At 42.4% G+C, this 14,036-nt stretch overlaps 1 protein-coding gene across 4 annotated transcripts in view; it reads right to left on the minus strand.

Annotated features, from left to right (window-relative positions):
- The window catches only part of plxna1b (plexin A1b), a 211,354-nt gene extending 198,717 nt beyond the window's left edge, over window positions 1–12,637 (minus strand). For 3 of the 4 annotated variants that reach the window (XM_008409390.2, XM_008409388.2, XM_008409389.2), the window contains exon 1: window positions 12,472–12,636. The gene's annotated coding sequence lies outside the window, so the exon portion shown is untranslated. Of the gene's footprint in view, window positions 1–12,471 lie in introns of all 4 variants that reach the window. The other variant, XM_008409387.2, reaches the window with a different exon arrangement.
- Between the last annotated feature and the right edge of the window lie 1,399 nt (window positions 12,638–14,036).

Raw genomic sequence — 14,036 nt, forward strand, 5'->3', positions numbered from 1 at the left:
TTGTAAAATATATCTCCAACTTGTTTTTTACAAACAAGTTGGATATATTTCTTTATGAAGTCTTAAATGCCACATAGATCAGAGAAAGAAGGTAAAGATACAGGCAAGAACTTTGACCATAAACTTCATGCATCTTTGTGAACTGGGAAGGTAGAGCGGAAAATAAAAAGTTGAAGGGGAGAATGTGGGTTAATGCTAATGTGTGAATACACCTCATTCCGAGAAGGTCGGCTCGCTAAAATGCTCACCTCTTTGCCCAACATCCTCTGCATATTTTCAGCACATTTCCCTGCCTGTAGATCAATCTATCAATTATGGGTGAAAAGAGACCAGAGGTATGCTGCAAGAAGTGACCTGTGCCACAGAACAATCAACACCAACACATCTCTCTCTTTCCGTCCAAATCACTCTCCCTTTTCTCTCCCCCCTCCAGCTGTGCTCCGAACAGGCCTTTAAATCACTCGGGCTGTGCCCTTTGATTGGTTGACCTCTCTGCATGATTAAACAGCCATTTTCATCAGGGCCTCCATGGGAGAGCGAGAAGGAGAGAGAGTCGCAGAAAACGAATGTGACCGAACTCCACAGAACAGGATTTCTTCATCCTCATGATGAGAGATTTTTGGGTAAAAAGACTGAAATGCAAGATGAGAAACCTGAAATTCACAACAAAAAAAAATTTGTGTGAATTTCAACTTAAAATGCATATCGGAGCTCAGTGATGCATGTTAAAAACAGTTCTCATAATTGTCAAAACCTATTAAAGTCAATGTCAATTTCAATGCATTTTTATTACACATATTATTGACACAAAACACAGAAAAAGTTCCAAGTGTGTGAATACTGTTGCAACGTAGTGTACCTTTAACCGCTCATTCATCCTCCCAGGGCACTGCAGCTACACTCCGACTGAAAATATTTCTGTGGATGCATTAAAATGTTACTATGAGTTAATGCGTTTTAGTTAGTCCTGCTCAAAATTTAATAACCTGCGTTTATTATCTTGCCCCCTGGGAAGCAACACAATTACAAGCTGAGATTAAGTAAGAATCCATAAAGCTTGGAAAGCTAACAAGAAGTCAGAGTCTCACTCCGTGTTGCTAGGATGAGCACACAGCGACAGCAATTTGCTGAACTCACCAAAGTAAGTGAGGAGTTTAATTTCCTCCTCTTCCCGGAAACCAAACCTCTCGTCCGATAAAGTTGCCACCCCTTTATAACATCTGTTCAGCTTCCAAGTAAATAAGAAAAAGCTGTAAATCGGGTATGGCAGGGTGGTGCAAGCAACAGCAGCTGTTCCAATGCTGTATTTAGACCTTAATTAAACTTGGAATCAGAGTGACTTAGTTTTCCCCTCGTTCCTCTTTCACCACTCTTCTCTACCTCACTGTGTCTTGCATACAAGAGCTTTTCTGTGCAACGGCATTTATTATTCTTTGGTGTGAGCTGCCTCGTTGCTGTTCTCGGTTAGCAAGTGCTGCCAAGTTCCCTCCCTTGTTTCTTGGCGGTCTTATTCTTTCCCCTCCGCTGTTTCTGGCAACGTTTTGTTCAGATTCCTCCTTTTTCCCGCCCTTTACCAATTCTAAGCACTAAGGGCTTTTATATTAATGTAGCTACAAGCAGACAGGGAGATGGGCTGCTTTTGGAAGTGTCTGTGTGGTGGCCAAGTCTGAATGACGAGGTGTGGCTAAAAACAGCGAGAGCTGTGTTTTATAACCATGCTAAATGGCAATGCCCTACACAAGAATGCCTGAATTCAGCTGAAACTAGTTTTTACACACGCTGTATTGAAGAACCCTTAATTTCAGGCATTAAATGGGACTTTCTGTTTCAGGTCAGTTAGGAATATCAGTATTTTTATAGTATTTGTTAGAATTGCCTTCTAAACTGTCTGGATTTGGTCAAACACGTCAGACTTTGGGTTTCCTTCCACAAGTTTCTCACAATAGTTTGTTGGAATTTTGGCTCACTCCTCCTGACGGAACTGGTGAAACTGAGTCACATTTGTAGGCCAATACATGCCTTTTCAGCTCAGCTGAGACCAGGGCTTTGTAAAGGCAACTCCAACATTTAATCTGGTTTATCGTTATGCATTCAGACCACATCAGTCCAGGACTCCACTGCAAATGACAAGCTCTTACAAGCACCAGGCAGCAACTTCACAAGGTCTTTAGCTTTTACTCAGGACTTGAAATTGTTATTTAGCACAAAAAGGTGGACTTTCCAAAGGCGCCTGTATTGTTTGCAAGCCAAAATAAACCAGACTTGTATAGGTTAGCGATGGTCTTCCCCAGATCTTGGCTGATAGCTTTTGATTAAATCAGGATGACGCACAAGGAAGAAGTGAATGTGAAGCATTGCCTTAAAATATATCCACAGCTGTACCTAAAAAACTCACATCCCTTAAAACTTTTCCAATTAGTTTTAAGCCATGCAAATATTAGTGTGGCGCACTTCTGAATATGACGAATCCAATAAAAACTCTCTCTCATTCTGTGATTTAGCAAATAAAAATAACTTTGTCAGACAGTGAAACAAAGGAGTATGTACTCCTCGAGTTTCAACTGTAAAGATATGAGTGAAAGAAATTAAGTCTTCGAAACACTACAAGCTAAACACATTTTATATTGCTTCAAATGCCAGTGTTATCCATCACATTTCTGGGGACAGGGGGACTGTCGGTGCATCCGAGGCCATGCCAAGCTGACGCAAATAAGATCACAATCTATAACGGTGAAGAGAGCAGAGCTGATCATGCAGAACAGTCACATTCCTTCACATGCAAAGGGAACCAAGGAAATCATGGATATCTTGTGAGGAATGAAGGACTGCTCTAAAAGAAAAGGACTTGCATAAGAAAGGACACTCCCCCCTGGTCGCCCCCATCAACACACCAGTCACAAGTTACACACCCCATTTCATTCAAAATGCTGAATGGTATCGTAGACACGTTTCCTTCATGTTTGCTGGCTGCTTCGTCACACGTTCTGCTTCTTTATCGTCTCCCAGAAGGACTTGCTGAAGCAGAGATACCGTTCAGTTACCCAGCGTCTTCACGTGGGAGCTGGCATGCTGCTGACCTCTGTGACAGCTCCTGGTAGGGAGCGTAGAGGCCAGGGCCAGAGGTCAGTGAGCACAACTGCAGTCATCATGGGACAGCAATGCGCAGCTCGCACTCACACCCACCTAAATACCCCTCCCCCATGATGCAGTAGCAGACCATTACCCCAGGCAGGGTAAAAAGCAACAAGAGAGCCCTGGCAATAAGACCTCCGCTGCCCCACTACACCTTTAAAGTAGGGATCAGTCTAACCTCTGACCTCCCTAAACCCATACCTCCTCCTTCTAGTTTGAGCCACCCCCAGCCCCGCCTCTCTTGCTCTTCTTCTATTTTTGGCCGCACTCCCCCCAGTCTGCTTCTGAGGCCGGTCCACCATTGTCTGTCCCAAAGCACTTACTCCCAATGCCGCCCCGCTCTGCTTGCCTTTACTCTGCAGGGGGTCGAGACGGGCGAGACGACTTAAAAGCACCCCCAGGATTTGTTCCGTTGCAGAGTGGAGGTAGCCCAGGTCTGCTCAAAGAATTATCCCATGCAGCAGCTAATGTTCTGCACAACATGCTGTCGAGTGGATTTTTCCCCTTAACAAGCTATGCAAGGGAGGAGACAGAGTTTTATGGTCCGCAAGCACATGTTTCCACTGAGGCAGGAGAAGAAAACCAGAATTTTTCTGGGGCATCACTGAACTTGTTTCTAAAGTTATGGATTGTTGCAAAATCACAAGGAAGGTGTAAGCAAACGGTGAAACAGCAAAAGGCAAAATAAACCATTTAATTTCATTTAAATTACAGAAATGTAAAAGAAACAGTCATGCTAATAATCATGCTTTCACAATATTTGCGTTGGTTTGCAGCCACTGATACTACTGTGTTAGTGTAGCAGCGAAATAAAGCGAAGTCCCTTGTACATACGTCTGTGGTCGATATGCTATGCAGTGGCACAATGCCAGCACACAATGAAAGCCAGAGACGGTGAGCCACTCATCACTTCTCCCTCTTTAACCCTTTGAGAGGAGCACAAAGGAGAGCTGACACACTGGCTGAAGAAAAAGAAAGGGCCAGGAGAGGGAGGTGGTGTTGGAGATTTCATGCTGTTTCAGCATCAATTTAAAAGTTTCGGACAATATTTTAATTTGGCTTGAGGGAACAGACGCAGTAGAATCTGAAACTATGACTCACGTGACGGGATAAAACACAGTTTTGATATCCAAAGTCCTTTTAGCTTATTGTACAATTCTAAAGGGGTAAAAGCAATAGTTTACTGTCAACTTTTAACAAAATTACAGATGTAAAAACAAGGAAGAAACCAAGAAAGTAAGGATGTAAGAGGAAACAAATCTGACAGCAATAACGCGCTGTGATCATAAGTGAAAACCGTCAAATATTCCTGTGTCTTTTGAGGTTCTAAGAAAAGAGAAAAAGTGACTTTGCGACAGACTAACTGTGAAAAAGTGTCTAAAGATCTAGCTTTACTGAAACAGTTTAATTTCAAACTCTGAAGTGTTCCCTAAAACTGTTCCTCAGACAAGTCCTATCTCCTTGTCTCACACACAGGCAATTTGAAATTATAATCTGAAGAAGTGAGAAGCTGGGATGTGTTTCAAAGAAATTCAGAGCAAAGATCCATTTTAAAAAAACCACAACCTTCTGAAACGGATACAGACGACTTGACAGACACTCTAAAGTATGCATTTTCTTTCCGTTTCAAGACTGCAACTATAAAAATGTCCACCAAAAAACTAACCAATGAAATGCTTACTCTGAGAAGGTATTAATGAGCGGTTATTGCCATCTGGTAAACTAAATGCCTGTGCTGACATCAGTATGAACAGTTTATGAGCCATGGTGCACGTATGCATGTGTTACACAGATCCAACTCAAAATCCAATTAAAAATGTTTTTAAAAAAAACAGCATCCTGCATGGATTTGCACACAAACACCCAATACCAATCACTGCCTCAGGGCCAACGGCACCCTGCTGCTGACCTCTCTGCATTAAGTCACCCTTCCTTCCGCTAACATGGATGTTCCTGCTTTGTAGTCCACAACGCAGCCACAGTAAAGGGGCCAAACAGGCAGCTAGCTGATTTATAGGCTAGCCCACAGCAATGCTTTCCCTGGGCAAGTGGCTCTCTTCAGAAGCCTGCCTTCTATTAGTCTTATTTACAGGGCTGGGGAGTACGGACAGCCTGAATTATTTAAGGTTCCCATTGGTAAACACAACAGGAACCTGGAGGGCTTGCATACGCAAGACCAGGGAGGAGCAGGATGAAAGAAAAGAGTAAAAATGTAGGAGGTAAGGAGATTGAGAAGAATAAAGAGAGGGGGCCAATTAAGAGGTGCAGCACCATAAACATTTATCACAACTATTAAATGCCCATATGTGGGGTTTTGTTACATTCTCCACTTTGGGGAGGACTACCTTACACACTTCACCACTCTGCCACAAATCCACTGCAGCAGCATCCCATATAAGGCCGTGCACATCTGAAAGCGCACGGACGATGCTCGGCTTATCACCATGCAAATACATGCAAAGACAGACACCCACAGCACGCTGCCTCATCTTTCACACAGTGGTTCTCATTAACAAGCCAAACATGCCTGAAGATGCCGACAGACTCTAGCGAGCACGGTAAACAACCATCGGGCTTCCTCATCTAAACTTAGATGATCTCTGCGAGCGAGACTGACAGAGAATCTCTGAGACAGGCCTAAAAATAACGTAGAGCAACTTGCGTATCGGCGTATTCAGCAGGACAGGTGGAATCACTGGACAGAGCATCCTTAAGATTTTACCAATAAACACACTTGTTGGGAGAAATGTGATGCATGTAATGTCACTTAGTATTAACCAGTTCTCAAACAGCTGACCAACACTTAATCCTAAACTGCCTTTTCCAGATTGATTGAAAATATTTGCTGCAAACAAACCAGATGATAAAGGGATTATAAGATTATCTCCATTTATGCATCAAATCATGTCTGAATTATATTTAATTACAAAATATATCAACTACCAGACAGTGGTCTTGTGCAGACTGATGCAACTCCACCAAATAGAAAGTAATAACTATGGTGCTGGGCATGGCCCAATTTTACCTTTAATAACCAATATTTTGTGCAATTTTAACAGAAGCATGCATGACCGTATCTTTCTCTTCTAAACAAAAGTAATTAGGTCGTGTTATGTATTTTGTTTTAAATGTTTTGTGTAGAAAATCTTAAATTGTGTTTCATCAGTCAAGATTTTCAAACCATGAGAATCTCATACCCGTTTACGCAGCTACTTTGTACAGACTTGTGAACAAAAAGTGATTTGTCGCTCAATTTTCAAGACCAACTCTTAAAACTCAATGACAAAAAAGAGTTAAAACTGTACAAGAATTGACAGGACGAGGGAGTTATGTAGTGTAGATTAGCTCGGGAGTGTAGTTTTACTCCCGAGCTCGTTCCACAGCTCGGGAGTAAAATTAGACCAGAATAAAATGAGTGTATAGGTGTCATCTAATGTTACAGGAAGGAACTGTGGCTTCTCGATCGATAGATTCAGACTCTTCTCCAAAAGAGGAAACACAACAAGAAAGGGCTTTTTTTGCTTTTTTTAAATTTTTTTTTACGTCCACATAAATCAGAGACCCTGGCCGCCTGTCTGACTCAGTGTCTGAAGGGAGATGGATGGAATGCTGACAAGAGTATTAGCATGCTGGGGAGGAAACCACAGATGCTGAGGCTGTGCCCACTAGCTGCAGCGGCTGTGGGGTTTCCACACAAGGCCAGTGGGTCAGGAAAGGAACCAGATCTTATGAGTGCCACTAGAACCCAATACGAGCTGTGGTGAGCTGAGGGTCAGATACAACGAACAAAAACGTTTCTTTGGTTTGGATCAGAGCCCATTCCACAAATGAAATGTGGTTTATCCTTGGCCACCGAGCTAATCAACGACAATTAAGACGAAAGGACAACTTCAATTCGGTTCTCCAAAAGACAAATGGGGACTGCGGTAAAAACTTATTTCCAATTTGTAGCCAGGTTTATTGGATAATGTCAGATTTCTCACTCCAATTCGTCTTGTCGGAGTGGCCTTTTTAGTGCCTGCTTCAAAAAGCGTCTCCCATACCCGAGCAGCTGTCACTTTCAGCAGGCACCGAGGAGGACGAAAGCGGGGGAGGGGTCCTTTGAAGAAACTGTTAAAAGTGGGCGATAAAAATAAACTGGGAGAGAGGAGAAAATTAATTATACATAACAGACAGTTCACTTGGATGAGCACACGACAGGCACAAAAAAAGAAAAAAAAAAGAAAAGGAAACTAAGGCTGCTTTCCTTAGAGACAGAAAGCACCAAGACAGCTCAGCTCTGCTCTGCCAAAGCTCTGGTCAAATTAATTTGGCGACAACTGAAGGGAGGGACGCAACAAGATTCTCTTTTTTTTAAAAGAGGTCAACCCATCGAACAATGCACACTGAGATTTTGTTTTTAAATTTTGCACACTTGTATTTACACGGAGTGCACAGTTTAATACAGACAGTTTCCAGGGACCAAACTAAAGCTGCCAGTCCCTCAAAGATAGCCTAGTCTACCTTTAAATTCGACTCTGATTGGCGCTGATGAGGGTTTTGTGCTGCCGTCTCACCAGCGAATTCACCTCTCAATATCATCAGTAAAGCAGTGACACTTTGCAGTTCAACACCACCTACCGGCGCTCAATCCCAGCTTCTTATGTGGGCCAAATGGAGGTCATTCCAATTTGAGCAGTCAGTCAAGACGGACCCGCCAGGTATTGGTGAGTGAGTTTATTATATATTAGTGCTCGTTGGCTGGATAGGCGTTGATACCATGAGAGGCGTGTGTAGAACGGGGTTTTCAGATAGAGCTCTAACTGCTGCTTCATCTTTGGAGCGTTTAATATTCCTGCCGTTGTGTGGCTCCTCGCCTCAGGGCTCCAAGCAAAAATCCCAGAGAGAGTAAGAGAAATGCTCAGGCAGAAGATTGAAAAATGACACTGCAGAGAAACAGGTGGGACTCAGGTGTCAGAACCACCAGGCTTCTGCACAGATTTCCACATCATAATTTTAATGCTTTCTCTGACTCAAATTTCCAGAGTTCTCAACGCAACTTAAGTCATTTTAAAGCAATTTATGTCAAGATTTTACCTCATATCTTAAAGTGAAAATTTTTTTAAATTGTCCAAGACAGTATAGGAGGTCTTCTGACAAAAAAATTGAAGAAGATCAAAGAAAAATAAAAAGGATGTAGACTGATGCACAACAAAAGTAAACTCGTAGCAACATGCCACTCTAGCTATAACCTCTTTAGGATGACTGACACAAATGAAAACTTATGTAATAAAAACAAGCCATCCTCACCGGCTATTATATGACAACAGATATTACATTACAGCAGCAGTGAGCCAAGAAAGTGCTCACGCATGGCGGAGAGTCTTAGGACTACAGCATACCAAGCCGTCTCTGACACAACCACTACGTCTGTTACAGAGGAGATCCCCTTTCAGGGTGATAAATGCTTCCTCAACGAGCACCAATCTGAAAAGCAACGATGGGACAGACTCTGGCAAACTACGAAGACCAATTATCCCGGCAAGAACATCCTGGAAAACCGGTTGTACACAGACACACACAAAAAAACTGAGGATCTTTAAGCTGCCAAGGAGTCTGGGGAGCAAATGAAAGGCAGGAAGGTATAAGCCTTGCATGTGCAGGGTGGATATATCTCTGGAAGGAAGACAAATGAATCATAATGCATTTTTGAGTGGGCTAGCATTTGAAGAACAGAGAGACAGACTGGAAAAATTAAACATGATGGCAGGAGGAGAGTAAAATGAAGAGGGAAGAGGTAGACCACACTGACAGCAGGAGAGGGTGAGGCAAAAAACCAAAGGAAAAAGAATGTGAGCAGGAAGAGAAGCAGAAGAGCACAGGCATGAGAGGGAAGGCGAGAAGAGGAAATGCCTAAAGACGAGGTTGGTTCAAAATGTCAAACTGTAAGGAAACTGGAAAATGAGCACACAAAGAAGACACTACACACTGCAAGTGGCACCAGTCTATAAAGAGGTCTGCAAGGACATTTTTCCAATCAAGCTGTAAAAATCTGCCTAGTGCCTGCAGGAAATTCGTTTAAATTCTCATTGGCCAAAATCCTTTATCAATATAAGCACTAGTAGCACTACTGGGAAATATTAACGACCAGTTTGATTGTGCGCTGAGTGCAACTCTGTTTTTCACTTCAACAAACCTCCTTGCTGCTCCAGTCATCCACCAACAATCTAATCAGACCTGCCGACTGAAAGGTCCATAGGAATGCAGCGCAGGGAGAAGCCACACAAAGGCAGGGCCAGTGGGGTACAAAGTGCACGTCAGCTCAAATTCCAAAGTTTGGACATCACCGATTCACTTTTTACAACACTGCAGCCGGGCAGACCGGATAGCGCTACCTCCTAAAACTCCTGACAGCAACAGCCCTTTGTGGCGCAGATCTGTATCATAATTAAGGACGATTGAGGCAAATTGCTTGTAATGTTCTGGGTGGGTTGGCAGCTTTTATGCAAAAACGCGGTGCAAGATGACACTTTAGGGAAGCAAAAATTATTTACGAACATTTTTTGACTTACACAGGAAACGTTTTGCACAATCTTTAAGCAAACAACACTAACCTCCCAGAGCGTTTGGGACAGAGTGTGAACGCTGGTATTTAGGCTGCAGCAATGTGATTGTGTGGACAAGTCTGAACATGTTCACATGTTATTATCCTATTACAACCTGACAATTACTCTGGCATTCTTTCCAAGAACAACAGATCACAGATTATTCTTCATTTCAAGCAGACTTATGAAAAATAAAAAAAAATAAATGAGAAAAGAAGTTATTCTTAAAGAAATTGCATAAAATATGCAACTCATGTACTGCAAAAATTTATATCTTGGATATTTTACAGTTAATCTAAGTATCTACATACTCCTGAGAATACACACAGGGACTGATTGCTGTTTCACCAAGGCAGATTACAATAACTTCAAATAATTTTATCCTTTATCAAAAAAGCAAACTGGCTTCTCCATCACGCAATTATTTATAGTGGGACATCACATACAGTCTCACTATAAATAATTAACTCACCAAAACACCAAGATCTACAGATTGAAGCTTCATAACAAAAACTCTGGTGCATCTGAGGTTTACATAACTGCCTCTCTTTTCCACGAGCCCGACATTAATAGAAATGCTGTTTGTTTTGACAAAACAAGCTCACCACAGTCCCGTTGTGTGGTCGGTGAAATGTCTCTTTACCTGCAGCTGTGCGCCACCTCTTAAGCAAACACCCCAGTCACGGTTCAAATCCCAAAACATTTACATCTGAATGCAAGTCCTTTAAATTTAACTGCGAGAGGCTACTCCACGGCCTCTCCGATCATCACGGTACCTCTGATTGTACAGATTAAATCTGTAATAATCAATTATATTTAATAGTTACTAGTGATTTTGATACACAGATTTAGTATGGAATAAATCCAGGTAAATTTGCTTGTATGAAAGTATGACAAGTTGATGCTAGCTGGTTGATTAGTCTGGCTATCTGCCCTGCAAAAACAGCAGTACCTTAAGGTGAGGGGAATGCAGGGAATGTTTTTCAACCACCTGAACTTGTCTTTCTGGGTAGCATTTGAAATGTGTGGGAAATTTTCTTAAACTAGCTGACCAGCAATGCAAAGCAACCTGTGGGAGAGAGGCTGCATCACCTGGGTATGCTGCAACAAAAACAACTGGCTTGCGGATTGTGACATATCTGTGGCGACCGGAAATATTCCCACATCTTTTAAAAATAGGGGGAATTGCAGTGGCTATCTTGCAAACCAGCTGATCGCCAGTGCACAGCAACAGGTGGGGGAGGAGCAGCAGTGCGCCACTATATGTTCCAGACAGCAGGAGAAAACTACTCTGGTGACTTTTAACAGTTTTAAAATCTCATCTAAAGGATGTCAAACCATAACATGTTGAAAAAAAAAAATCTGAGCAAATTCTGAAACCATGAACCCTTTACACCAGCTACACTTGCTTACCCGCCTGTGCTGGAAGGAAAAAAAAATGTATAAACACCGTCTTTTCAATTGAGAAAATCATCCTCTTATTGCGTCCTGATATACTGTAGGACTTATGCATTAATTTTTAAGGACAGCTGCAGAGATTTTTTGTAGATAAGCTGCACTCTGGCCCCAATCATCCGCCTCCTCCCGTCTCTCTCTCTCTCTCTCTCTCTCTCTCAAAAAGAGGTACATTTATATTTAAGCATCTGCTAATGTAATATAACAGATGAATTCAAACAGCGTGCAGGGGGTCGAGGTGCGACGACTAATTTGGTTAGCAAGTATTTGATTTAAAAACACAAACACACACACACGCACGCACACACACAAATGAGGAGAATCCGATAGAGCAATGAGAGCATTTTCAATAGCTGACAACCAATGCGCACTCAAACACACCCACAGACAGCCCTCGCCTCTCACTCCATCCTCGCTCTGCTCAGAAATTGGGGGGGCAGCGGGGGGATTCAATTGCCGTAGAATAACAAAGCCCGCAAATTGCCTCTCATTCGTTAGCAGATTAACTCTCTTTTCACATCGCACAAACACAATTTCTAATTATTTCAAAGCTAATAAGGGACATCGATTTTTTTTTTCCCCCTGTCCCTCCCCTTAAGGAATCTAACCCAACTCCTCCCAGAGGTCTATTTAAAAAAGCAAGTTTTTCCTATAAATGAAATAAATAGTAACGCATAAGGAGAATATGTATCCAAGAAACATTTGAGTGTCAAGCAATGAATACCTGTAATTATGTATAAGGGTGGTTGCGGTGGCATTCATCCTCCTCCTCCTCCTTGTGAGGACAAGCGACAGCAAGACGCACCCCGAGGCTTGTTTTATTTCTAAAAGGTTTTAAAACAAAAATCTAATTTTAAATGCAGCCGGTCAGAAACTTAGCACCCACTGCACCAAAGCAGAGCGTACGAAGGAGGAAAAACACCCAGCAGATAGTAGTTTCTGCGCCAGGTGTTTTACCCGAGGTCATTAAAAATGTTCGAATCAACCAAGACGCCTAAACAACTTGTTTCTGCGCGGATTCAAGCCGAAACGTTCTGCAGAAACCTCCAAACACACTCTCTCCACCTCCACCAAGTCCCGGTTTTTCCACAGCTCTCCTCCAACTCGTACAGGGAAACCAGTTCCCGAGAGTCGGAGAGGAACACGGGGACAAAAACTCGCCACACGAATCAACAGCAAAATGTGGAAAAAAAAAAAAGAAAAGAAAAAAAAAAGCAAAGAAAATCATAACCTCAAAATTTCCACCTATTACTCGAGCTTGTTCCACGCGAGAATAGGTCCCCTCGCACCGGGTACTTACGGGTTCAAGTGATCCTAAGGGCTGATACCCCCGCCATGGTTTTAAATTCCACAACTTGGGCACATTTCCACGCTGGTCACACGGAGTGGCGGCGGCGGCGGTGCTCTCTGTCCGGCGGCTCCCCTGCGTGTGAATGGAGTGGAGAGGAGAGGAATGCAGCTCGTGCTCCGGGAGGAGGGAGGAGAAAGCGCACTGCCTACCGCTGCAGTACTCTACACGACCTTTAGAGGGCTTCACAGCACAACTTGTCAACACTTGGAGGATCTTTATGCTACAATCGCAAACTTCGGTGTATTTCAATGGGATTTGGGGCGATAGGCCAACACATTGTAGCCAATAACTATTGAATATTTAAATTATATTAAATCTTAGGATAAATAAAGCGATTCTGTGTAGCATGTTTAGGTTTGTTAGAGGCAAAGGGTGAACGTTTGAGGGAAATAATAATAAGGGCTATCTTAACTCTGTAACATAGATCCACATGTCATGCAGGAGAATCTCTCAACAGGACAACTATTTCTCATGCACTCCAGAAATCTGGATTTGGGGCCTATTATCCACATGCTCCACAAGACCAGAGAAATGTGTTCTCTCTCCCAGAGTTGCAAGAACACAATTACGTCATTCTCCTCCTGCAGCCCTGGTTCTGGAGTTCTTGTAGCTTGTTGTTGTCATAACTGGGGCAGAACTTTTTTTCTGTGTGACGTCAGAGAGAAATGAAATGTGCTGCAGTGGCAAAGACCTGTGAAAATTCCATAGGAGTTCTGCACTCAAGTTCTGGTGAATTATTAAACATCATGATCAAAAGGTATATAGTGGCCTTCAACAGAAGAATGGCAAAGAAGAAAACCCCAAAAAAATCATTGGCACAAGCCACATGGCTTGTGCCAATGATTTTTTGGGGGTTTAAAGGGGATAAAGAAGATATGAGGAGGCAGCTGCTCTGGTCAGACCAGGACAGCCTTTTGGTTTACATACAAAAATCACAATGTGTAGCTGGAAACCAACTCCAGACATCACCTCCATGGTGACACAGGGCAGTGGCAGCATCATGCTGTGTGGGATTCCTTTCCTTAACAGGTACATGAAAGGTAGACAAATGGAAGAGAAAATGGAACCCTATTCCTTTCAACTTCAGAAATTATTTGCAACTTTTTATTGAGATAATGACATACCACATGTCATTAACCCATCCATATATGGATGCAACCCATCCATATATGGATGGGTTGCATCCATATATGGGATGCAACCCATCACAGTTATTGAGCTGACACTGTTTCAAAGCCACAGTTGAGAAGCTATGAGCTCCAGGTCTGTTGAGTAGCTAGTATTGTTTATCTATAACACTTGTTTATCATTTAAATAACAAATTAACAGTATATACAACATCATTAGTACTGTAATGATAAATGTAAGACTTTTAGCAGCCCTAGGAATTGCTCTTCTGATTTAAATAAAAGTTACTATATGATTGTTTGACCTATAATTGCTTTTATGTGAAATAGTTTGTTTAATCAGGATCATCATACAGTGAGAATCATAAGCTAGGATTCACATAAACC

This window comes from Poecilia reticulata, linkage group LG5 (assembly GCF_000633615.1).
Source record: "Poecilia reticulata strain Guanapo linkage group LG5, Guppy_female_1.0+MT, whole genome shotgun sequence".
In the NCBI taxonomy this organism is placed as follows: domain Eukaryota; kingdom Metazoa; phylum Chordata; class Actinopteri; order Cyprinodontiformes; family Poeciliidae; genus Poecilia; species Poecilia reticulata.